Source organism: Muntiacus reevesi, chromosome 2 (assembly GCF_963930625.1).
Source record: "Muntiacus reevesi chromosome 2, mMunRee1.1, whole genome shotgun sequence".
NCBI lineage: Eukaryota > Metazoa > Chordata > Mammalia > Artiodactyla > Cervidae > Muntiacus > Muntiacus reevesi.
This window is the reverse complement of record NC_089250.1, coordinates 38,287,108-38,312,748: the sequence shown is the minus strand read 5'-3', so window position 1 is coordinate 38,312,748 and position 25,641 is coordinate 38,287,108. Positions and strand designations below refer to the sequence as shown.

General features: G+C 45.9%; 1 protein-coding gene and 1 non-coding gene across 4 annotated transcripts in view; one reads left to right on the top strand and one right to left on the bottom strand.

The window, feature by feature from the left end:
• Nucleotides 1–25,641, bottom strand: part of RIN2 (Ras and Rab interactor 2) — a 211,009-nt gene that overhangs the window by 157,388 nt on the left and 27,980 nt on the right. For all 3 annotated transcript variants that reach the window (XM_065921313.1, XM_065921319.1, XM_065921312.1), the window contains exon 2: nucleotides 20,912–21,022. The gene's annotated coding sequence lies outside the window, so the exon portion shown is untranslated. The remainder of the gene's footprint in view (nucleotides 1–20,911; nucleotides 21,023–25,641) is intronic.
• Nucleotides 10,866–10,938, top strand: TRNAG-UCC (transfer RNA glycine (anticodon UCC)). Its single transcript has one exon. It is a non-coding gene; the product is annotated as a tRNA-Gly (tRNA).

Here is a 25,641-nt window from a genome sequence, read left to right as displayed (position 1 = left end):
GTAATAATACTGACCTACAAGGTTGCTGTGTGAATTAAACTGGATGAAGAGCGCCTGCACCACTGAGTTGTCGTCACCATCAGTTATAAGCCCTAGATGCTGTCTTTCCAACTTATAACATTCAAGACCCAACCAGGAGCATCATCTTCTTAGAAATAAGAGGTTGCCAGAGACACTGGTCAGAATTTCAGCACAGCTCTGTGAACTTTGCAAGTTATGACCCTCAGTTTCCTCATCTGTAAAAGGAAGATAAAAACAGTTCTGCTCACAGGACAAAGGTGTTAGTCCAGGTCCTCTGACATAAAGATATACACACAGGATCCACTGTGCAAAGACTGTCTTAGAGGGGGAGGGAGGAGGAAGCAGGAGGTGGGGAGGGTCATCCAGCCAGGATGCAGGTCTCTTCCAGTGAAGCTGAGAGGGATGGAAGGGAGGGGAGAGGTACATCCTAGGATGCTGTGCTGCCCGAGGAAGGCTGCGGAGGCCCCAAGGGCTGATGGAAGCAGTGATGACCATCACCGGGGGTTCCTCGTCTGTCGGCAATGGGCCTGACTCAGTATCCCTGCTGGGTCAGCCACTGGCTGGGAGACCTGGTGACAGATTATGGAGTGCAGTGGTTGGCCCTGCGGTCAATCATGTCCCCTTTGGCTGGAAATCTGCAAGTCACCTTCTCATGGCCGCACAAGTGTAAGGATGAAATGGATCAAAACAAGATGGAGAGAAGGATAAATATGTGATAAAATAAGTACTGTAGAACGTTCATGGTAGAATCTGGGCTTCCCAGATGGTGCAGTGCTAAAGAACCTTCTGCCAATGAAGGAGATGCAACAGACACAAGTTCAATCCCTGGGTTGGGAAGATCCCCTGGAGGAGAAAATAGTAAACTGCTCTAATACTCTTGTGGGTTGGAAAATCCCACGGACAGAGGATTCTGGTGGGCTACAACTGAGAGCCAAGCACATGCACAATGATAGAATCTAGGCAGTGTGTACATGGGGGCTCACTGAAAAATTCTTTCGACTTTGATTTTTCATTATAAAATAGTGTAAAAATAAGTATGCATAACCTTCCTAGGAAGGGCAGACTGGGAACCTTTTATGAATTTCTTTCAAAGATAAGGTCAAGCCCATCTGGTATTGAAGATCATATCAGTATAATTTCTCTGATGTTTTGAATTCGTTATTTATTCAGCAAACATTTATTGAACATGTACAGTGAACTTGTATATACAGATGATGTTCCAGGGAGGATAAAGAAATATGAGCTTTATCCTGCAGATGTTACAGTAGATAAAACAAATACATAAAGAAAGTTAAACGACAGACAACATTTTATGTCATATCATCCAGGGCATACATTTTTAAATGTGTTTATTGGTTCTACTGTACAAACACCATGTCTGACAGTTGATAATTAATAATAATAGTAGCAGTCACTTACACAAAGCTCCCCACATGCCTGGACTTGTTCCAAAGGCTCCAACATCTGAATGTCTGTCTCAAGACTCATGCTGAAAATTTAATGCCCAAGGTGGTAGAGTTAGGAGGTGGAGCCCTTGGGAGGTGATCAGGTCATAAAAGCAGAGACCCCAAGAGTGGAATTAGTGCCCTTTGCAAAAAGGCCTCACAGAGCCCTCTAGTCCCTCCCACCACATGAGGACAGGACAGAAATCTGCAACCAGGAAGACCCTCACCCGTCCACGCTGCCCTGATCCGAGACTGCCAGCCTCTACAGTTGTGAACAGTAAATTCCTGTTGTTTGTCACCCACCCAGTCCCTGGCGTTTAGATGCGGCAGCTTAAAGGGACTGACAGCTCACTACACTCCATCCTTTAAAAAATAAGTCCCCTCCTGAAGTGGACACCTGTCCTCCATGGATGCCCCAGAACTCTAACCATACTCCTCACATCAATAACATCTTACAGAATAAAGGCAGTTTTTCCAACAGAGAATGAAAAAAATAAAACATCCAAACCCTCATTTCCTGGCTTCCATGCTGCTGGGCTAGTTATGTGACTTGGGTTCTGCCAAGCAGACGGGCTCCTGCAAGGCTTTGCTGGGAACGGAAGGATGCAGAAAAAGAGGCAGGATCCAGAACAGGGCAGAGCAGGTGAGGCCTGAGGGTCAGTGGGGGAAGGGTCCCCTGACTCACCAGCTTCCTGACCCTTGGCGGGCTGATTCTGATGTGTCCTTCAGGGAGTCACCTGGGAAACCCAACCCACTTCTGAATCCATCCTAGGTTTTCGAGAACTCTGCTCCTCAACATGGCTTCCTGCATCAACCAGCTAGGGGTGATGCAGTGCATGCATCTAAAAACCTGACCACTATATTTCCTGATGCCCACAACAGTGGAAAGGGAACTATGACCTCTTTTGGACCCAATCTATTTTGTTCCGCCTTGTCTAGCATGCCTTTTGTTCTGCAGTCCTACCCAACCAATCCCCATCTCATGCCCTACAACTCCGGGTCTCCAGAACTGTTTACCTACTCTTCCTTCTTCCTAGTGGGTCAGGCATGATGTTGTCTGCCTATATGCTCTTCCTAATCCTCTCTCCAGTACTGCTTCTCAAACTCTGATGGGTAATTTCAACAATCCTTAGCATTCATGGACCTCCCATGTGCAGACATAACTATTCTGCACTGGAAGGACTAACACTGAAGCTGAAGCACCAATACTTTGGCCATCTGATGCGAAGAGCTGACTCATTGGAAAAGATCCTGTTGCTGGGAAAGACTGAAGGCAGCAGGAGAAGGGACGGCAGAGAATAAGACGGTTGGATGGCATCACTGACTGAACAAACGTAAGTTTGAGCAAACTCCAGGAGATAATGAAGGACAGGGAAGCCTGATCTGCTGCAGTCCATGAGGTCATAATAGCCTGACACGACTAAGGGACTGAACAACAAACCCAGATAATCTGAAATTTTGCGGAGGCACAAATCTAAATCACGAATGCACCAAGGTTGGTCAATTGCCTTGGTTTTTCTCTTCCTTCCACTCTAATACCCGTCAGTGCTCACACTGGCCAAACCCAGCACAGACCCAGTTAGCAAAGGGAGCCTGAGGCAATGTAGCTGGTTGGGCCAGTCTAGTTGCCAACACAGTAGAATTAGGGAAAAGCAGGGCCGTGGAGGATATGACAACTCAGCAAAAGCTTACAGAAGGCAGGGGGACCAAAGAAACGAGGCTCTGGTTAGATTTTGACAAGGGGAGATGCTATGTACCATGGTCTGTTCATAAGGAGTAGGTTTTTGTTTGGTTGGTTTGGAGAATCAGTAAGCTGTTGCCGTAAGTCAATAACAAATAACTCTAAATGCATGTCTACTCCAGTTCTCATGTGGGGAAAAAAAAAGGGGGTGAACAGAGAAAAGTGATACAGTAATAGTAGGACATCTCAGCCACTGCCAAATGCTGGAAATGAGTGAGTACCACTGCTACAGAAATCAGGAAGAAACATTGAAGACATAACTGGTGGGGATTCAACCATGCCCACACATTCTCATAGTGTTACTATGACCAAAACTTTGCATGACACATCCTTGGCCTACTCGCTGACAGATCCAGGCCTCAGAAGGTTGAGAAAGCAGTGGGAGGGGCCGCTAGTCGACTTATTTCCAATTAATGAGGAGGAAGTGATGGGAGAAGTGGAAGTGATGGGTATCGAGAGAAGATGCTCACGTCATCTTTATGCTCATGGCAGCCAGGAATGAGAAACCCAGTCCAGCTGAGAATCTGTAGTTCATGAGCAGAGATCTCAAAATGCTGAAAGGTGAGTTGACATTTAAAAAAAAAATATGCCCTCCTTCTCAATTAAGGTGAGCGTTCTTGAAAACAGGGTCTGACACCACAAACACAACTAAATAATTAGCAGAGACATAGAAGAATCACAGCAAGCCGATGTGACTACACAGACAACTCTGAAGTGAACTCAGAGCTAGAAGGGACAAGCTAAGAGGAAAGGTTCTAAGTGAGGCAGAGACAGATGTAAGTGAATAACGTCTATAAACCTAAACCCCAAGAAAGAGTGTCTTGCAAACAGAGCTAAAGAAAACCATCAAATAATTTTTTAAAGGTTCTTTTTCGAAACAAGAGATGGTTGACCAGCAGTAGAACAAAAGAAAAACACGCCTACTCAACTCCTGTCCACTGGAGTGTTTAATACCCATGATGTGCATTTAGCTGCTCAGTCATGTCTGACTCTTTGTGACCCCATGGACTGTAGCCCTCCAGGCACCTCTGTCCGTGGGGATTCTCCAGGCAAGAATACTGGGGTGGGTGGCCATGCCCTCCTCCAGGGGATCTTCCAAACCCAGGGTTTGAATCCAGGTCTCCTGCACTGCAAGAGGATTCTTTAGCAGCTGAGCTACCAGAGAAACCCTAATACCCATGATACGAACAAATAAATAAGACTTTGGGACTCGGAGGAGGAGACCAGCATTAACAAGGAGCACGGGATCCTCAGGGTCACAGCACAGCTGTAAGAGGCTGTCTGGGTGTTCCACTGGCACTTCCATTTCCCAGCCCAGAGGGAGCAGGTGCCAGGCTGTGATTAAAACTAAAACGCACATGAGATGATTTGTGGTCATCGTCCAACATTCACAGGGAACTGAAGAGGTGCTGGGGCAAGGCTGGTATAACGTGGGCCCTGGTTTCAAGACCAGAGAAGGAAGCTGGCTCTTTCCTCTAAGATGTGGACTTTGGGGCCATCTTGTGCATGATTCTAACTGGGATTACTGGCAAAATGGTCTTCTTTGGGCAAAAGTGCTCACCCCCAGGGTCAGTTTGATTTCCAAAGACAAGGTCTGTCACTCAGCGACACTCACTATATTTTTGGCAGGGCTATTAGACTAGGAAATTAGTAAAATAAATAAAATTTAAAAATGAACCTGTTAGTCATGGATCTGAATTTCAAAAAAGGAGCTGACAAATAATGACACCTTTTTAGCAAGATGGAACATTGCGCATAAGAGGATGACAAAACAATAGCTACATGTCTACATGCCCAGAGCCCCAGTTGATAAATCGCTATCACACAGGAGCAGGCCCCACATTTCTTTCCATGATCGTTCTGTTCAGGATGTTTACTAAAAAATTAAACTAGAATAAGGATTGCATCAAGGTTAAGCTTAAAGTAGAGAGAAGTGGTAAATCTTGTAAGCCAGTGTTTTCTAAACCTCAGTCCTGAGAGAAATGTCTTAGTGATTCTTACCACTGTGTACACACAGGTTTAAGGATTTTCTTTGAGTCATTTTAAACTTAAATTTTTTTTTTTTAAAAAGAAGCTATTTGATGTGTTAATTATATTTTATACTATTAATTAGGTTTGTAAGAATTAAACAATGAAGTGAAAGTATAAAAATGCTTATCTGAGAACCACTGAAAAAACCTTCTGGGCTGTCTCTAGCAGTGTCTGTAACATGCTTTGGAAAAAATGGAACCAGATGACATCACTGAGATACAAAATACAACTCAACTGGCTGAGACCACAGGCTCACAAAATGACGTTTGGGAAAAATCAATGTGAACTCCTGCGAGCAGGGGGACAGAATGCATTACTGGAGAGCTTGCTAGAGAAGACAATCTCGAGCACACGAGAGAGGGACTCTGGGTTGAACCGACTCTTTGGGCAAGACGGCGCAAGTGCCTGAGTCCCCAGTGCACACGGGCTCATGTAAACCATTTCCAGGGCTTTCCAGGTGGTGCTGGTGGTAAAGACCACGCCTGCCAATGCAGGAGACCTAAGAGACACGGGTTTGACCCCTAGGTTGGGAAGACCCCTTGGAGGAGGGCACGGCAACCCACTCCAGTATTCTTGCCTGGAGAATCCCATGGACAGAGGAGCCTGGTGGGTCACAGTCCATGGGGTCACAAAGACGCAGATGTGACTTAGCACGCACGCACGCAGAAGCCATTTCTTTATTGCAGCAAGTCCTGCTCCATGAGTCCCCGGCTCTCACAGAGAACATGGCGCTCAGTTCAGTGGGCACCTCTGCGGGGATTCTGCCACATCAGACGAGGTGAGGAGAGAAATCAGGAGGTGAGAGAACAGAAGCCTGGCCCCACAAGGATGAGCTGACTGCCTGAGAAGGGTTTTCCAGGGAAGCCTGGGAAGCGGGGAAGGATGTGGTAGGTGGGCCATCTTCTTACAAATACGTTCGACCTACAGGGCTCAGCCTAGGAAGACCATCGGATGATCCGAGCTGTCCTGGAAGGTCCAGAACCAACTGCTAGAAGGTCAATCATAGGCTGCTCAAGCATTTGGAGAGGAGAACGGCTTAGTCCTGAACCAGATTCCCCAGAAATAGAGCCTGGGATGGGGATTCAGGTGCACACGGCTTGCTGGGAGTGTCTTGGGGGCGAGGAAGGCAGAGGGGGAAGGATAGAGAGCCCAGCAAGCCTGTGCCCGTGGTTAAGTCTGGCCTTGGCCTGACCCCACAGGCAGCTCTATAACATGAATGGAACCATATGTATCCCACTGAAGGCAGGACCTGTCTTCTATACCCACATCTGCCGGTCGATGACTGGCCTTTCCTGCAGGGTCTGTCCTCCTAAGTATCATCGAGAACAAGTCTCTGGAGAAAGGGGCCACTGAGAGGCCATGAGAACCCGAGGCCCACCCCAGCCTGTGGGGAGACCTTGGTGGTTTAGGAGGATGGTCACTACATGGTTGTTTGCACCTAGAAATGATTGATGGGACCTGAGTTTTTGTAACTGATGTCTGAGTTCACTTTTAAAAAACCGTAAAAGGCCATTTTCCCTTCTTCTTGGCTCCTACTGTGTCCCTGACAGCCAGAACTTGCAAAAATCTCTCTTCCTGAGATCCTAAGAGGCTCCTGTAATTGTTACCAAGTCCAGCAGGGATGGTCCAGGTTTTAGGGAGCCTGAGGCTTATTCTATTTGGGAAGCCTCTGCTATGGGAAATAACACAAAATTACTAATGCAGGGAATTTCTGGCAATCCAGTAGTTAGGACTCAGCATTTTCACTTCCATGGACTGGGGTTCAATCTCTGGTCGGGGAACTAAGATCCTGCAATTCTGAAAATTGGCCAAAAAAAAAAAAAAAAAAGCTACCCTATGCCCCAGAGATTCACATGATTACTGTTAAAATTGAGATCTGTGACCAGCACAATGGTGACAGAAGTTAAAGGTGTAAAGTCTTCTGAGAAAGACCAGGATGGCTCTACAAAGACAGCAGCCTCAGAGTTGAGCCTGGAAGGATGAGTAGGCAGTGGAAGGGATTCCAGGCAGAGAGAAGAGCATGAGGAACACCCTTCAGAAGCAAGTGCTTTGGGGAGACCACAAATCCAATTTTTTTAAAATTGGAATATAGTTGCTTTACAATGTTGTGTTAGTTTTTGCCATACAGCAAAGTGAATCAGTTAAACATATACAAATATACCGTCTTTAGATTCTTCTCTCTCTCTCTTTTTTTTTTTTGGCCATGTTATGCAGCATGTGGGATCTTAGCTCTCTAACCGAGGATTGGACCCAGGCACCCTCCAGGGAATGCAGAGTTTTAAGCACTGGACCACCAGGGAAGTCCCTATAAATTCAGTCTATTGCTAGAGCACCAAGGGTTCTATGGAAGAGGAACTGGCTTTGCACAGAACAGACCATCTTGTAGGCCATGCCAGCTAATGAGGATTTGACCATCTGGGTGATGATGAGACACCACTGAATACCTCTGAGCATAGGTGACATTTCCAGGGGGCCACCCAGGCTGGGAGGTGGGAGGCTGATCCATGCATACAAAGGGTGGGGCATATGGGTGAGATTCTATTTAAAGGGTCAAGACTTGATACCTGTGGGAGGTGGGTAGAAAAAAGGGAGCCCCAGGTAAGTTTCAGGTTTAATGTGCAAGAAACTTGGATAGAAAGTGGTACAATTCACCAATATACAGCATCCAGAAAAACAGCAGGTATAGTGGGAGAAATGAAACAGATGAATTTTACCGCAGTTAAATTTGAAGAGGCTGTGGGGGGAGGTGACCAAGAGAGTTGGATATGACTCTGGAGCTTGGGCACAAGGTCAAGGCTAGAGAGACAGTGTTGGTATAGGCAGGATGACCAACAGGTGGCAAGGAGGAAATCTGAAGTTAAGCCTGAGGACTCCTCTCAAGCATCTGCAGCCAAGTTCTGGGACCAGCTCACAGTAGGTCCAACTAGTTCTCTAAACTAAGTCCCGCAAAACAGCTAAAATATGAAATAAAGAGAAGGCTAAAGAGAACAAACATTATGGAAATCACATTGACACCAATTGCTCTCCTTTCCTGTACGAAGCATGAGTGACAAAATAATCACAGCTGAACATTCATGCCTACACTGTTAGTGGAATTGTAAGTTCACTATGGAGAACAGAATGCAGGTTCCTTAAAACATTAAAAATACAGCTACCATATGATCCAGCAATTCCATTACTGGGCACCTATCTGGAGAAAACTCTAATTTGAAAAGATACTGGTACCTCTACATTCATAGCAGTACTATTCGTAGTAGTCAAGACATGGAAGGAATGTAATTGTCCACTGACAGAGCAGTGGATAAAGAAGACATGGTATGTATGTACAATGCAATATTACTCAGCCATAAAAAAAATGAATTAACACCACTGCAGCAACATGGATGGACCTAAAGATTATCATACTAAGGGAAGTAAGTCAGAGAAAGATTGAAGAGTCAAGCCTAAATCACTTTCTGGCCAGGGCTCAGGCTAGTTAGTGGTTTATGATGTTAGTAACAAGTAGGGCTTCTAGACTTGTGACAAGTCACACCTGAGGGAGCTGCTGGCCGAGAGGAGCTGACAGCTCACTGAACATGTGGACAGAAGGTATCAGGCACCTCCTCTCTCCCTGACACTGCAGACATTGATACCAGCTGTGGTGCCATTTCCCAGTGGGGTCCCCAGCACCCTCATCCACACAGCATCCTGCCCACCAGGTAGAGCGGCCCTACTCTGATTCCACCAGGGAAGAAGGTGAGACCCAGAAGCTGCTACCTATCCACCAGCGTCAGAGCCGGGCTAGCACACGGCTCTCCTGATTGCCTCACCCACAATTTCTAACTGAGCAGGAGGGTTACTGTGTTCTGGATTCCCCAGGCTCCAGATCATCAACAGGACAGACAAAAGTCGAATCTCCAGAGGAGAGCTCCGTTGTCCCAGGGAGACAGAGCTGGTGATCCTTCTCACTGCGAAGGTTAAGGACTTGTACTTCCTGTATGTTAATCCAATATTTGCTCAGGTTTTCTGTTTGTGTGACCCAGTTCTGACCACAGGGCCACCACACCCAGCCCTCACCTGAGAGCACTGTTAGGGCTTGGCCTTTCTGCCTCCTGCCACATATGCTAACAGACTGAAAGAAACAATCAGGTGCAAACACAGCTCCCCAAAGCCACCTGGGGCTCAGACCAGAACAGGATCTTCCAATACTTTCTTCAGGTTATCAAACTGCTTAACCATGGGTCCCTGCTCTTCTGTTGCTCTACTCTCTTAAACTTGAAGAGGCTTCACTCAGAACAGAAAAATTAAAGAGTTCTCCCAACTGTAGAGGTCACAGCCATAACACCCTTAGGTCAGGCTGTACTAAGTAGGGACTGGTGGTCACAGCTGTCAATCAATGTTGCTAAATGTAAGTTGAAACCTTGCAACAATTACTGATATAATTGAGGCATGACCTTGGGAATGTCTTTATAAGTCAGGCCTATGAAGAAAAATCCTTGGCCTTGAAATTTTCTGAAATTAGACTCAAGTGAATTTGATAAAAACATGTTGGACATAAATAAATCTGTTCCAAATTTTTCAAAATTGCATCCATATATTAAGATTCAGCCCATCCACAGACACTACACATGTGCCCCAGGGATGGGGCCCTGATCAAATCTGATGTCTGTTTCCTCAGGGCAGAAGGGCACCTGAAAAGTTTCTGAACCAAATGTATTGTAGAGATGTATCCAAGGAGTGTGACAGGCCATACAGACCCCCTAAAACTGAGGCCTTATTTCTTCTCCAAAGGAAGATGGTGCAGCAGTTTTCATCTTTCTCCTAAACGCATGGCTGTTGGAGCTAATACCAACCATGGCACGCAAGGTGCCTGGCTGGGCTGTGACTAATCCATTTCCCAGAGGACCTGGTGGTGTGCTGAACTCGGGAGGAAGTGGATGGCTATGAATCAGTGTCCAGGAGTGGAAAATACAATGTGATTCACATTAACTAAAGGAAAAGGTTGAGGGAGAAAAAACAACCAGAAATTAAAACCACACGCACTCTCATGCATCAGCAAATGCCACACTGAGCGTGTCACTGTGACTTCTGCTTTTAAAAGTCCAAGGAAGAAAAAAAAAAAAGGCAAATTTCAAAACAAAGCCTAATAAAACTAGTTACAGCAAAACTGAACTAGTACAGTGAATTATGTGGTTATATAAAGACAAATGAGTTCTTTTTAGTGAAGCCGGTACTTGTTGAAAGAAAATAAGAAGCCGATACAATATTTGTCAATCTTGAATAGTCCTTTACATGCCTTCATTTACTTTTGTTGAATAGTAGAAAACTTTTAATATTAACTTTCGCTCAAAGTGCCCTTGTTCTTTGTAGTGAGAATTCTTGCCTCATTTAAGCCTCCTCTCAAGTAGCATCATTTAATTTTCCAATAATGAGGGATCTAGAAATGTAAAGTGAAGGGGTGACAGTGGGGCTCCTTAGAATCCAATCAACAAGGAAGTAAAAAATAAACAAACAAGAAACCTCAAAGCCACTGGGATCAATCACACTGAAACAACGGGAATCACTGGAAACACTGAAATCACTGCTTCTGAAGAGAGACATAGAGCTCAGACTTAAAGTAAGAGCAATTAAGTATCCACATGAGGACTTCCCTGGTGGTCCTGTGGTTAGGACTCTGCACTTCCATTGCAGAGGCCGTGGGTTCAATCCCTGGTCAGGGAACTAAGATCCTGTATGCCATAAGGGATGGCCAAAAAAAAAGCACCTCCCAAAACAAAACATTGAAGTTGTAAAAATAGAATTATAACATGACTAGAAAATATGTATTAAAAATGTATTATATATAAGAATCTATGTGGGCACAGATTATGAGTTTCTTTATTGGTGCTACATGGATAATTACAAATTCAAATGGGTCATTAAGAAAACCTGAACAAGCTTGTGCATGTAGGCTCAGCCATGTCCAACTCTTTGCAACCTCATGGACCCCGCCAAGCTCCTCTGTCCACGGGGTTCTCCAGGCAAGAACGAGAGTGAGTTGCCATGTCCTTTTCCAGTGACCAAGCCTGCAAGCCATCAAATGAAGTTACTATTTGGATAGGATTTGATTTATTCCCTAGTGGATTTTAAAGCCAGGCTAGACCAGAAATGGAGTGAATGACTTGACCGTGTGGGGCGGAAGGTTTTGGGTGGATGTTTTGCGTGGGAGTGTTGTGTGACCTAATGAGTTTCTTGAACAGCTGTAATAATCAGTGGAGACGTTAGGAAATAAAGTGTCACCATTTTTGGAAAGTGGCAGCAATCACTGTGAAAAGGCAAAGTGAAAAGCAAAGTCAGTTGTGTGGAAATAGTGGGGAAGAAAAGAGAAGGAGGGAAGGAGAGAGGGCGGCATGATCACCACCCCACTCCCATTGTACACGTCTGCGTGTTCCAGGGAGCTGAGCTCCAGGCAGAGTCTGGGTGAGGGCTGAAAATGTTTTATTTTTGGCTAACTTTCCCAAGTCTGGGAGTCTTCTTGGGTCGAGCTAACCCAATGACTGCAATCTGCACTGTATGATCTGTTGTGTGAGCTCCTTAAACAAACATCCGTAGCTCTCTTTGCCAGTGAAAACAAAGCAATATTAGAAACAGTATTTGGGGCTCAGATGGTTCAGTCTCTGCATCCTGCATTAAATGCTACTATTTTCTATTCTGACCAACGTAGCAAAATGTGTAATTTACCAAGACTTGAAGAGAGCACTCATCATTCCAAGTTACGCATCAGAAAGGCATTTTATAAACATGTCTGGTTTCCCATAATTTATTGATCATATATTTCCAAACATCAAACTTTCTAAAACATGCAGAACTGAATCACAGATAATAAAGACTAGGTATTATTTTCCAGTTGATTTTTTTTCAGTATTTTTGGTTATAAAGTTATGATACAATGAATCATATGGAAATTCAAATCTAATGCTTTTGGTAAGTTTGGAATAACTTTTTTTCTTGCCAAAAAGAGCAATACAAATTTGTTATAGAAAAATTAGAAAACAAATTACTAAAATAAATTGCTTAAAACTATCATTTTCTTTGTTAATCCTCTGTAGTACATCCTTCCAGAAGCTTTATGAATGCATCTGTCTCTACTTCCTTACTGGGTTTTATTTCATTTTGTAATGCTTATTATAACTTGCTATCTACTGTATATTCATTTGTTCAATTATTTATTGTCTGTTTCTCCCACTTCTATGCATCTGTTCCTTCCTTTTAAGAGAATAGACAACTTCTTGGGGGAAAGCAGTTTGCCCCTTTTGTTCACTACTAACTGCTCCCGCACCCCCAAGTGCTTGATACCTATTGGGAGTTATAAAGGCTTAGTGAATGAATGAAACAATGAACAGTTGATGCTCACTAACTATTTGGAAAATTGAAAGCCGTAAGTACAAGCCAACCTGGCCGACATCAAGGAGATGGCAAGTAGGTGAGAAGGTCTTCCTTCTCCCTCTCATCATCCTGATTCCCTCTGCTGTTGACTAAATCAACCCATTAATTCTTGTTTGAACTCAGTATATGTAGCTGCAGGCATGGATTTAGTTCATGTTCACAATGTGAGAAGTTACAGAGAGACGTGAAGCAGAGGCGAGTCTACAATCAGGTCAGTGTCAGAGGGCAAGAGCAGGGGCCCGCTGGACACGGTGAGTCTGGGCTCTCAGTGCCAGAATGGGGACCATCCAGCCCTCCCAACCCTCTAGATCTGCCATGCGACCGGCCCGCCAGGGGCCTCCTGACCGTACCCAGAGTGGAAGGCTGAGGGAGTGGAGAAACTAATGTAAGAAAGAGAGATACTAATAAGCTCTTTCATGCTTTTCTTTATGCAACATCTGGACACATTTTAATCACCAATTTCCCATTCACAGAGAAAAAGCAGTCAAGGAAGTATGCCTTCATTTAATAAAGAGCCACTGTGTCGTGACCAGACGACTTTTTCTGGCAAAAAAAATCAAAGTCTGATCTTGCCCTTCCCTTTGATACTTTTAGCAAGCACGTCCATGCTGTGAGAGATACACCATCCTGATGGGGTGTGAGGGTTAGCCTTTTTTTAACTTTTTATTTGGACATTATTTCAAACTTCCAGAAAACATGGCAGGAGTCCAGAACTCTTACTAATTAATAAGGAGACAAAAGGACCCAAAATAAACATAAGGAAAGATCAGAAGAGACACAATGCCAAGAAGGTAAGCCAATAGCTAATAAGTACACGAAAAGATGCTCGACATCCTTAGTGATGAGGAAATGCTAAATCCACAGTGAGATGAGAGGACACATCTACCAGAATGGCGAACAACAAAAAAGCTGACCACATCAACTGTGAGAATGGAAATTAGTCTCCCATTGTTGGTGGGAATGCAGTAAAATGGAGCAGCCTCTTTGGAAAACAGGTCTGCAGTTTCTTAAAGAACCAAACACTCATCCTATGACCTGTAAACTTCACTTGTAAGTACCTACCCAAGGAAAATAAAAGTCTATGCCCACATAAAGGCTTGTATATGGATGTTCATAGTAGCATTATTCATAGAAATGGAACTGAAACCAATCCAAATGTCTATCAACTGTAGAGTGGATAAACAAAACGTGATATGTCCAATCAATGAAGCACTATTCCACAGTAAAAAGGAAACAAATTATGGGCATGCTACAGTCACAGATGACTGAGTGACAGCAGCCAGACACCACGTCCGAGTCCATTTGCCTAACATTTCTAGAAAAATGTCAAAGTTTACTCAAACGCCCATACCTGTACACTTAAAATGGGTTAATTTTATGATACATAAATTAGATCCCAATAAACTAATTCTGGGCTTCCCTGGTGGCTCAGTGGTAAAGAATCCATCTGCAATGCAGGAGATGCAGGTTTGATTCCTGGGTAGAGAAGATCTCCTGGAGAAGGAAATGGCAACCCACTCCAGTTTTCTTGCTTGGAGAATTCCATGGACAGAGGAGCCTGGTGGGCTACAGTCCAAGAGGTTGCAAACAGTCAGACACAATTGAGCGACTAAGCAACAACATCAAAGCTATTTTTATAAAGGAAAATATATTCTAAAGATTGCTCTGTATTGTGCTTTTTCTCTACTCAGAACTATAACTTGAAGATGGTTTCATATCATCACCATAGTTCTACCTTTTTTGAAAAAGTGAAAATGTTAGTCGCTCAGTCATGTCTGATTCTATGTGATCCCATGGACTGTAGCCCACCAGGCTCCCCTGTCCCTGGAATTCTCCAGGCAAGAATACTGGAGTGGGTAGCCATTCTTCAGAGGATCTTTCAAACCTGGCCCTCTTACATTGCAGGCAGATTCTCTACTAGTGGGTCACCAGGGATGCTCTCTACCTTTATAAGTGGTTGTCTAACGTTTCATTGTATGACTGTGATGAAGTTTAAATAAATAAATAGCCATGGACACACACACACACACACACACACACGCACACGCTCTCCTTTCCGCATTCTGTCCTAAGGTCTCAGAGGGATTGTGCTTCCATTGTGCTCAGATTTAAAAGCTACAAGACCCCCTCCTCCATTCCCCAAACTGCCTGGCACCCCCATATCAGATGCGAAGGTACCTCACCCACAGCCCCTTATCACTTGCCCTTCCATACATGCCACTTTTTGACTTGAAAAACATTACTTTTGTTTTGATTTTCTTTTTTAAATCACAAATTACCTACTCCAAAATATCCATCCTCTGGTACCCATGGCTCTCTTTGATCTAAGCACAAACAGTAGGAGCATGTCTGGGTAGGCCAGAAGACCAAGGAGATATCACCTTGCAATAATCCGTGGCAATGATGAGTGGGAGTTGGTGGATGAATGCCCCGTGTCCTCACTTCCTGGGAGAAGTAATTCCGAGGGGAGATCAATGCCACCTCCCAGAGCTCCTGGGCAGGCTGGACCCCAGCTGCCCACAGTGGTCAGGTGCTTGTGAACACAACTGCTCCCCTTTGCATCTCACGTCTCCTCTCCCCCTGTATCCTTCCCCCCAGAAGGATGGTAGTGGTACTTTCTGCCTGATCCTTGTGCATTCACGAAGATGGAAATCAGCCACAAAGTCCACAGGTATGTTGACAGCATTCATAATTTGCATGCTGGCAGGGATGAGTTAATTAGAAAGCTCTGTTGGGTCAAACAGGGTACCATCACAGTCTTACTTGAAATAGGGTACCACCAGGAAGACACCAGAGTACAGTCTTGCGTGCTTGGCCAACATGCAAACACAGTATGAATAACTTACGAGTGTTTGGAAACACATTTAATCGTTCAAGGCTTAGGTTTCTGCCGCAGACCTCCACTACGGGGCCAAGAACACAACTGTCAAGCCACCCTTAGCAGATGCTTTATGACTTAGAACTCACAAAAAGCATCAGATGGCAAGTCTTTTCCATGCTCACTTGGAAAAAGCCCTGTAAATTTATGGCTGCTAATTCCAACCAACATAAAAGCGTCGCCTCCTCTCCTTTCAGCTTCAACTGTTTTCATGCCAGATGGGAGAGCCAAGGACCCAAGAGGCAAAGAAATGACATTTTCACCAAACTCAGAGCACTCTCTCCAACTGTAGGAAAGTATACACTTCAGTGTAATTGACAATTTAGTCATCCCACTGGCTGCTCTTATTTCATTCTGACGCACTTGAGCAACTGGTATGTGCTGCTGCCAAGTAAAACCATTTCAGGCTGCTGGCGGGGTAGTGGTTGTCACTGAGGGAGCCCAACAGCCCCAGACACCTCCTGAGTCCAGGAGGAGCAAAGCTGTGATACCAGAAGGGGCAGCCATCGCCCACAAAGGACTGAGCTCCCAGAAGTTTCAGGAACCCGGGGCTGTGTATCTTCTGATGACCACATCATACGGCTTCCCCGATGGCTCAGTGGTAAAGAATCCACCTGCCAATACAGAAGATGAAGATTTGCTCCCTGGGTGGGGAAGATCCCCAGGAGAAGGAAATGGCAACCCACTCCAGAATTCTTGCCTGGAGAATCCCATGGACAGAGGAGCCTGGTGGGCTACAGTCCACGGGGTCACCAAGAGGCAGACATGACCTAGGGATTAAGCAGGAGCACACAGAATATCACCAAAGACTCGTGGTTTTGCCCAGAGTTAGAACAAAACTGCCACTGGAAAAAGCCTTTACATTTCAGCTTGTCTTTTTGCCCAATTTGACAGAAGCAGAGGCAGCATAAGAGAGGGACTTCTGGGTTCTGACCAAGGCCAAGGCCAAGGCCAAAAGTAGATCCCCACCCCCCGACCCAGGACAGGCGGAGTTCACCGCTCAGCCTCTTGACTCGGGCATGGCCATGTGACTTGTGTTATCAATACGATCACACAGGAGCACCAGTGAAGAAGTCTCTGCATTTCCACCTGCACCCCTGCCTCTCCCATGGTCATGAGAAGAGTTGCTCTTGGGCTGCCAATGCCCTCAAGCCTAGGTTTAGAATGCAGTCAGGCAGAACAGGCTTGAGCCCAGACCTGAGCGAGAAACCTTGCTGGATCAGGTTGGAAGCAGTGGTCCAGGCGAGTCCAGCCTGGATCAGCCACTCCCCCCAACCGTCCCCATGAGGTCAGCAGAGTCACCCAGCTGAGTCCACCCTAGATCATACCGGCCAACCTTTACGGAGTGTGCTGCATAAACCCTTATTATGGGCTTCCTTGGTGGCTCAGATGGTAAAGAATCCACCTGCAATACGGAGACCTGGGTTTGATCCCTGGGTGGAGAAGATCCCCTGGAGGAGGGCATGGCAACCCACTCCAGTGTTCTTGCCTGGAGAATCCCATGGACAGAGGAGCCTGGCAGGCTACAGTCCAGTTCAGTTCAGTTGCTCAGTCATGTCTGATTCTTTGCGACCCCATGGACTGTAGCACGCCAGGCTTCCCTGTCCATGAGCAACTGCCGGAGTCTACTCAATGAGCCCACTCAAAGGGTTACAAAGATCGGACACGACTGAGCGACTAAGCACACAGCCTTGCCTCCACTGTATCTGAAGGCAGTTTGTCGCACAAGACGAACTAATGCAGAGAACAGAGGGAAGTCTAGGAAGCCAGGAGTCCTGCTTGATACATTCTCCCTCCTCCCTTCCCTGGACAAATGGGGCAACTTACAGGATATAATTGTGATGATCACACTTGCTTCAAAAGGTCCCCACAATTTCTCAAGGAACACCCCAACTTCTGTGTCCCTTATTGGGACAATTCCTAGATGTTGCCTACATGGTCTGTCACAGCTTCCACGCAGGACTGAGCCCTGGTTACCCACAGCAGTCCCCCGCTCAGGGCCTCCCCACTTCCCCGCCACACCCCTCACTTCCTCACTCTGCCTCCGTGCATCAATGCGCACAGAAACACTTGCACTGACTGTCCCGTGGTTAAGACTCTGAGCTCCCAAGCCAGGAGACATGGGTTTGACCCCTGGTCAGGGAACTAGATCCCACATATCTCAACTAAGAGTTCGCATGCTGCAACTAAGAACCAGCACAACCAAATAAATAAAATAAATGCTTTTTAAAAAATCACTCCTGAAGAACTGAGATTTTGAATTTTTAAAAAAAGAAACAGTTGCACATGAATGCTCAACTCAAACTAACACACAGCTCACTTTACAAACAAGGGGAAGCACTTGAATGTGCTAGGCATCATAACACACAGGCGACTTCACCTCTCTGTGCCTCAGCTTCCTCATCTGTAAAATGGGCTCAAACCACTGCTCACCAGGGCTGCTGTGAGAAAAGAATGTGTAACGCGCCTCAAACAAGACCTGGCTTGTGGAAAACCTTCAATAAATGCTACTATTTTGAAGCAAGAATTGCTTCTACTTGGACTTTCCTTGTGGTTCAGATGATAAGGAATCTGCCTGCAATGCAGGAGACCTGGGTTCAACCCCTGGGTTGGGAAGATCCCTTGGAGAAGGGAAAGGCTATCTCCAGTATTCTGGCCTGGACTATACAGTCCATGGGGTTGCAAAGAGTTGGACAGGACTGAGCAACTTTCACTTTGCTTCTCCTTGTTACCAACAGGCTTCCAAGCTGCATCCTCCTATTGGAAGGAACGGGTAGGATGGAGGAAAAGAAAGCCGGAAAAAAAGAGGATGAAGAACAAGGAATATCTTCCATCCTCATGAAAGTGAAAATGTTAGCTGCTCAGTCATGACAGATTCTTTGGGACCCCATGGACTGTAGCCTCACCAGGTTCCTCTGTCCATGGGATCTTCCAGGCAAGAATACTGGAATGGGTTGCCATTTCCTTCTCCAGGGGATCTTTCTGACCCAGGAACTGAACCCAGGTCTCCTGTATTGCAGGCAGATTCTTTACTCTCTGAGCCACTTGGGGGTTAGATGAGTTCCTCCCCATGAACCCACTTTAAATTCTTCGGCCAGCTGATGGCAGCACTAGCCTTTAACTAAACATGAGCAGGGCCAGCAGCAGGCATCCTCCATGGATTATACTTGGTTCAGGACATTCTGCTTATTGAGGACCAGAGGCGGAACAAGAAGGGTGTCTAGGCGAAGCCACAAGGCCACCGATGCCGTGAGCAAAGGCTGACGGAGAGGAGAGCACACACAACAGGTCACATTTCAACATTCATACCGAAGCCGGCTCTCCAGTGCTGCACATCTGAAAATACTTTCCACTTGAATAACAACCCACAGAGAAATAGTAACGCAGAGCCCCGCTGGTTCCTGTTATTGTTTAGTTTACTGTTGCATCTTGTGGAAGCCGTTTATTTATAAAAGTGAGACCCAAAGATGTTTCATCTCACAGGAAAAACAAAGGAAGTGACAAAGAAACCTTGACCTCAAAAGACAACCCCTTAGCCCCAAGATAAGACTTCAGTGTTTATACCTGGAATTTTGCACTTCCTTATGTTACCATCTTCCTTCTCAAGAAAATTCATACTTCCTGCTCTTTGCTGTTGATTTAGCTTACATTTATTCACTGTCTGCTACAGATTAGAGCCTGTGCTAAAAAAAATGACGAACAGGAGACACAGATCAGGCTCCGGCCTCGTGAAGTCTGAAGTCAAACATGGGCAACACAGAAATGTGAACATCACTCTACATGTTACGAATCTCATGTAACATGAGCAGAGACCATGAATCTAAGCTCTTGAGGGGGTGGTGGTGGGGGAAGCAGGCAGCCTCATGAGAGGACTGTATGTTCAAAGCAGGACCCAGGTGGTGCAGTGGTAAAGAATCTGCCTGCCAGATCAGGAGACGCAAGAGACACAGGTTTGATCCCTGGGTGGGGAAGAGCCCCCAAAGGAGTAACTGGCAACCCACTCTAGTATTCTTGCCTGGAAAATGCCATGGACAGAAGAGCCTGGTGGGCTACAGTCCATGGTGTTTCAAAGAGTCAGACACGACTCAGCAATTGAGCATGAGCAACGTGTTTAGCTAGGATTCAAATTAAGGAAACAGAGTCACAGGAAACTATGTACGTAAGTCTAGTTCTCCAAAGCTGTGTTTGCTGGTCCGCCTGCTTCAAATGGTCTGCCTTCTCTGAGCAGAGCTGTGTTTGAAGGGCAGCTCCTGGTCCAGAAGGAATGGGCACTGGGGTCAGAGTTCATCTCACAAGCTCGGCATCAGAGAGCCCTGGGTTCACATCCAGCTCGTCATCTGGCCTTGGGTGAGTCACTTCATCTGACTGGGCCTCCCTTCTCTTACTTGGAAATCTGTGTAATGACATCTGCCTTAAACGGTGCTGCAGTGGGTTTAAATGAGATGCTCAAAGCAGTGAGTTTACACTGTCCTGAATCTGCTGCGGGGTCAGGGATTGGAAGGGACAGTTCACTCTGTCCCAGTTCCACCCGGCAGCAGTGGGGCAGCTCAGGACTGGAGGATGGAGCCACCTGAAGTCTCCCTCACATATCCGTATATCAGTGGGGCCTGGGGGGTGGCTACTGACTGGAAACCCCACCTCCCCCGCCCACACACACACACGGGGCCGGGGCTGCCTCACAACTCGGCGGCTGGTCTCACCGGCAAGCCCGCCCCGACCCTTAAAGCCAGCCGGGAGCCATGCTGATGTTGCTGCTCTTGGCTTCGGAATGACTCAGTGTCACCTCTGCCGCCTTTTCTGTGAGTCCCCCGCACCCCAGTTTCCAGAAAGGGGAAAGCAGACTTCCCAGATTGAGGGGACCCAGGGAAACTGTGATCCCCCACAGTGACCTAAACAGTTGTCCCTCTGATGTTCACCCCCTTTTGTACAGAGATCTATGATTCCATGATAAAATAATAGATGAAAAGTGGGGATGGGAAGGGAGGCAAGTGGGGAGTGTACCTGAAAGAGGAAAAAGGCTTTTACGTTGGGATGGGGCCACCATCAGGACCGTCTGCTCTCAGTAATCAACCAGCTTCAATGTTCTCATCTCTGAGATGAGAACGAAATGAATTAACCCATTAAAGGGCCGAGTCTGCCACACAGTTGGAGCTCTGTTACTCTGAGCGCTTACAGGGAGCTGTCCTGACCTTGGCTTGACCCTGCTGCCACTGCATCATGACAGGATCCCTTAGGTATCTGAAAATAGGTAAGCATCCTCCCTGACTCTTTCGGAGAGAGGTACCATCCACAGCAGTGCACCACACTAGAGCGCGCAAGGTCCCCACGCACAGAAGAATTTGGAAAAGAGAATCCAGGGCCTTGGGGTACGAGGCTTTAGTTGTCACTTACCCTTCACACCAGCATCTCTCAGTCCAGCCTCCACCTGCTCAGCATCCTGAAAGGGATTGAACGGGTATCTTCCCCAGCAGAAGGTCAGAAGTCCGCAGGTCCCTTCTTCATCTGCAATACACGGAGTTGGCCATTTAGTGTCTTGTATGCATTTCTTAAATGCCACAGGGCTTCCCAGGTAGCTCCGTGGTAAAGAATCCGCCTGCCAATGCAGGAGACACGGTTCAGTTCCTGATCTGGGAAGGTCCCATGTGCTGCCGCGCAAATAAGGCCACGCGCTGCAACTACTGAGTCTGTGTTCTCGAGCCTGGGAGATGCAATTACTGAAGTGCATGAGCCCTGGAGCCCTAGCTCAGCAACAAGAGAATCATGGCAATGGGAAGCCTCCATATCAAAACCAGAGAAAAGCCTGAACAGCAACAAAGACCTAGTGGAGCCAAAAACAAACATAAAATTTTTTTAAATGCCACAAAAATCACCCAGGGACTTGGCCATCACCTGGCTGGGAGGGGTTGCTGAGAGCCGAGGTACAGCCATCCTCAGTGTCTGGGGGGCGGGGTGGATCCAGGACCTGCAGATACCAAAACCCACCGTGCCTAAGTCCCTTATTAAAAGGGTGCAGTAGTAGGTGAATGAAAGTGGCCCCATATTCTGCATCCACAGATTCAACTACCCGTAGACCCAAATTTTGCGAAACTGAATCCAAGGACGTGGAGGGCAGGCTCACAGGATGGAGGGCAGACTGTGCGGCTAAGAGCCTTTCCCTCCTGTTTTGATCCCCTTTCCCACCTCCTGGTCAGGTTATGAACCGGGGACTTCCCTTACCAGAATGTTGTTTATATCCCTATGCTGATGCTCAGATTTCTAAACCTCCAAATAGTCTTCTGTGGTAAAAAGTAAAAGTAACTATTAACAAGGATTCTGTCTTCTCCATCAATCAAGTGACAATTTGTTCCTTTACCCCCTGCATTACATCCATTCCAACAATTTAAAGAGTCCTGCAATCTGCAAATGTAGGATTTGGAGATGGAATTAAGTGCAATATGAAATTCTCAAATGACCCCATATCTTTTTTGTCCTGTCCACACCCTAGCCTTTACAGAATTATGTGAGGCCATGAATGCAGTTGTCTTGCTTACAAACAAACAGAAAACAAAACACAAACACCAAATCAAGGCTCAAGTTTCCTTTAGCAAAAGCTAAACATTCACAGACAAACGGATGGGTAAAGAGGATGTGGGCTGTGGCCCACCAGACTCCTCTGTCCATGGGATTTTCCAGGCAGGAAACCAGGAGTGGGTTGCCATTGCTTTCTCTAGGAGATCTTCCCGACCCAGAGACCAAACCCTGGTCTCCTGCATTCCTGGCATATCCTTTACCATCTGAGCTACCGGGGAAGTCAAGGATGTGATACAGACAGACAATGGAATATTCAGTTCGGTCGCTCAGTCGTGTCCGACTCTTTGCGATCCCATGAATCGCAGCACGCCAGGCCTCCCTGTCCATCACCAACTCCTGGAGTTTACTCAAACTCAGGTCCATCGAATTGGTGATGCCATCAAGCCATCTCATCTTCTGTCATCCCCTTCTCCTCCTGCCCCCAATCCCTCCCAGCATCCAGGTCTTTTCCAATGAGTCAGCTCTTCGAAGGAGGTGGCCAAAGTATTGGAGTCCCAGCTTCAGCATCAGTCCTGCCAGTGAACACCCAGGACTGATTTCCTTTAGGATGGGTTGGTTGGATCTTCTTGCAGTCCAAGGGACTCTCAAGAGTCTTCTCCAACACCACAGTTCAAAAGCATCAATTTTTCGGCACTCAGCTTTCTTCACAGTCCAACTCTCACATCCATACGTGACCACTGGAAAAACCATACTCTTGACTAGATGGACCTTTGTTGGCAAAGTAATGTCTCTGCTTTTTAGTATGCTATCTAGGTTGGTCATAACTTTCCTTCCAAGGAGTAAGCGTCTTTTAATTTCATGGCTGCAATCGACATCTGCAGTGATTTTGGAGCCCCACAAAATAAAGCCTGACACTGTTTCCACTGTTTCCCCATCTATCTCCCATGAAGTGATGGGACCAGATCAGCCACAAAAAAAGAATGAATGATCTGCAGCAGCATGGATGGACCCAGAGATTATCACAGTAAGTGAAGTAAGTCAGACAGAGAGCCATCATCTGATGCCACTTATATGTGAAGTCTAAAAACATAATATAAGTGAACTTACTCACAAAAGAGAAACAGACTCATAAATACAAAGAACAAACTAATGGTTCCCAAAGGGGAAAGGAGGGGAAAGGGATAAATTAGGAATTTGGGATTAGCAGGCACCCACTACTATATATAAGATAGATAAACCACAAGAACCTACTGCACTGCAGAGGGTATTACATTCAATACCCTGTAATAACCTATACTAGAAAAGAATCTGAAAAAGATTATGTATAACTGAATCACTTTGCTGTATACCTACAACTAACATAACATTGTAAATCACCTACACTTCAATAAAAAAAAAAAAAAAAGAGTATGTTACTTGAAATCTTAAAAAAAAAAAACAACCAAACAGGTTGAAAAGAACAGGCTGCCAATGGATGGTGCCAGCAGTAGTTAAGTGTCAAAAGAAAACATTGTTCCATAATCCTAGTAAATTGGGAAATGTGGAGTTACACAGAGCAAAACAGGTTACTTTGTTGCAAGATTTCTAGGTCTTTGAATATGACCTGGAAGAGTTTAAGTATGTCCCAGCACTATCTTCCAAATTTTTCTGCCCAACGAGCTTTTGTTCGTGAACACCTTAGGGTCAAGCCAGCTGTGAAAGATGGTGACCTGGCATATTTTTTCTTCCTCTCTTTTTCTTTCCTTCCTTCCTCTCCTTTTCCTTAATTGTCATAGGAAAAGGCGTTGCCATTTCTCTCTCTAGAGGAAAGGCCAGAGAGGATGCTACAAAGCTAACTGTGCTACTGCCATCAGAGTAAGACCCCTGATGGCTGGGCCATCCAGTGGAGCAGCTCCAGCCCCACATGGCTATGATCATCCAAGCCGTGCAGACTCCGAGTTGAGATGTATAGAAAATAGGCACCAAGTTTTGAAGACTTAGTACAAAAAAGTAAAATGCCTCATTAACAATTTTTTACACAGACCTCATGTTGAAATATTTGATACACTGAATTAAATAAGTAAAACATTATTAAAATTCATTTAACCTGTTTAACATTTTTTTTAATATAACCACTAGAAAATTTAGAATGACATGTGGGTCCCACTACATTTCTATGGGACAGCATTTCTCTATGGAACAGCCCTCAAGGCCTTACTGGCTCCTGGCACACCAGAAAACAGTTGGTGTACTTGCTATCTTCTGAAAAAACGCATGCACACAGACACACACACACATACACAGACACAGAGACACACATGGAGGATGCTTAGCCTAAAACCCCTTGTCCCTTGATGCCAGGTCCTGCTACAATCCAAGCTTTCCTTTAAGCTCCATCTCAAAACAGAGCAGGTCACAGCTAGCATGTATGAAGAACTGACGACACGCCAGGCACTATACCATGTACTATCCCCCAACTCTCTGAAGCCATCCCAGCAGCTGCATGAGGGGAGTAGCAACAGATTCTCAATTTACAGCAGGACAAAGTGAAGTGACCTGGTATTGTCGGATTGGGCTTCCCTAATAGCTCAGTTGGTAAAGAATTCACCTGCAATGCAGGAGACCCTGGTTCGATTCCTGGGTCGGGAAGATCTGCTGGAGAAGGGATAGGCTATACACTCTAGTGTTTTGGGGCTTCCCTGTGGCTCAGCTGGTAAAGAATCTGCCTGCAAAGCGGGAGACCTGGGTTTGATCCCTGGGTTGAGATGATCCTCTGGAGAAGGGAAAGGCTACCCATTCCAGAATTTTGGCCTGGCACGGACTGTAAATTCCATGGGGTTGCAAAGAGTTGGACATGACTGATCAACTATCACTTCCACTTTAGCATCATGAGCTGGGCATGGCAAAACCCAGACTTGTCATCACCGGCCCCACCTTTAACTCCTTGGTGGTCCTTGCCCCCTCCCCACATCTGCTCTGGGGTCCCGGGTATCACGCTCCCTCACTCCTTTGAAGCCTCACTGCACTTGGTAATACATCTTAGTTTACATACATTTCCACAGCATGAATTACTACGTTGTAGTATTACAATCTCAGTTTTCTCTGATCCACATGGTTTTCTCTGAAGATCAGGATGAACTCTGCTCTTGCTTGAGTCTTCACAGAAAATGGCACTTTGGGACCTCCGTGACCGTTTGACTAATATACAGTGTATTATATATTATACTTGAATGTCCTCCTCTCACAACCTTTTACAAATTACAGACTTTTGCTGGTGAAAGGGGAATAAGGGAAATTGATGTGGACGCCCACTGCTGACAAGCAGAATAAAATTAGGGGCAGGGCCTCCCTGGCGGTCCAGTGGTTGAGAATCCACCTGCCAATGCAAGGGACACTTGGGTTCGATCCCTGGTCAGAGACAGTCCCATGGGCAGCAGAACAGCTAAGCTCACACACCTTGAGCCTGAGCTCGAGCGACCTGGAGCCTGTACTCCGCAACAAGAGACGCCACAGTCATGAGAAGCCCACACACTGCAATTAGAGCGTAGCCCTTCTTGCTGCAACCAGAGAAAGCCCATGTGCATCTGTGAAGACCCGGCACGGCCAAAAATAAATAAATAAGAATCACGACC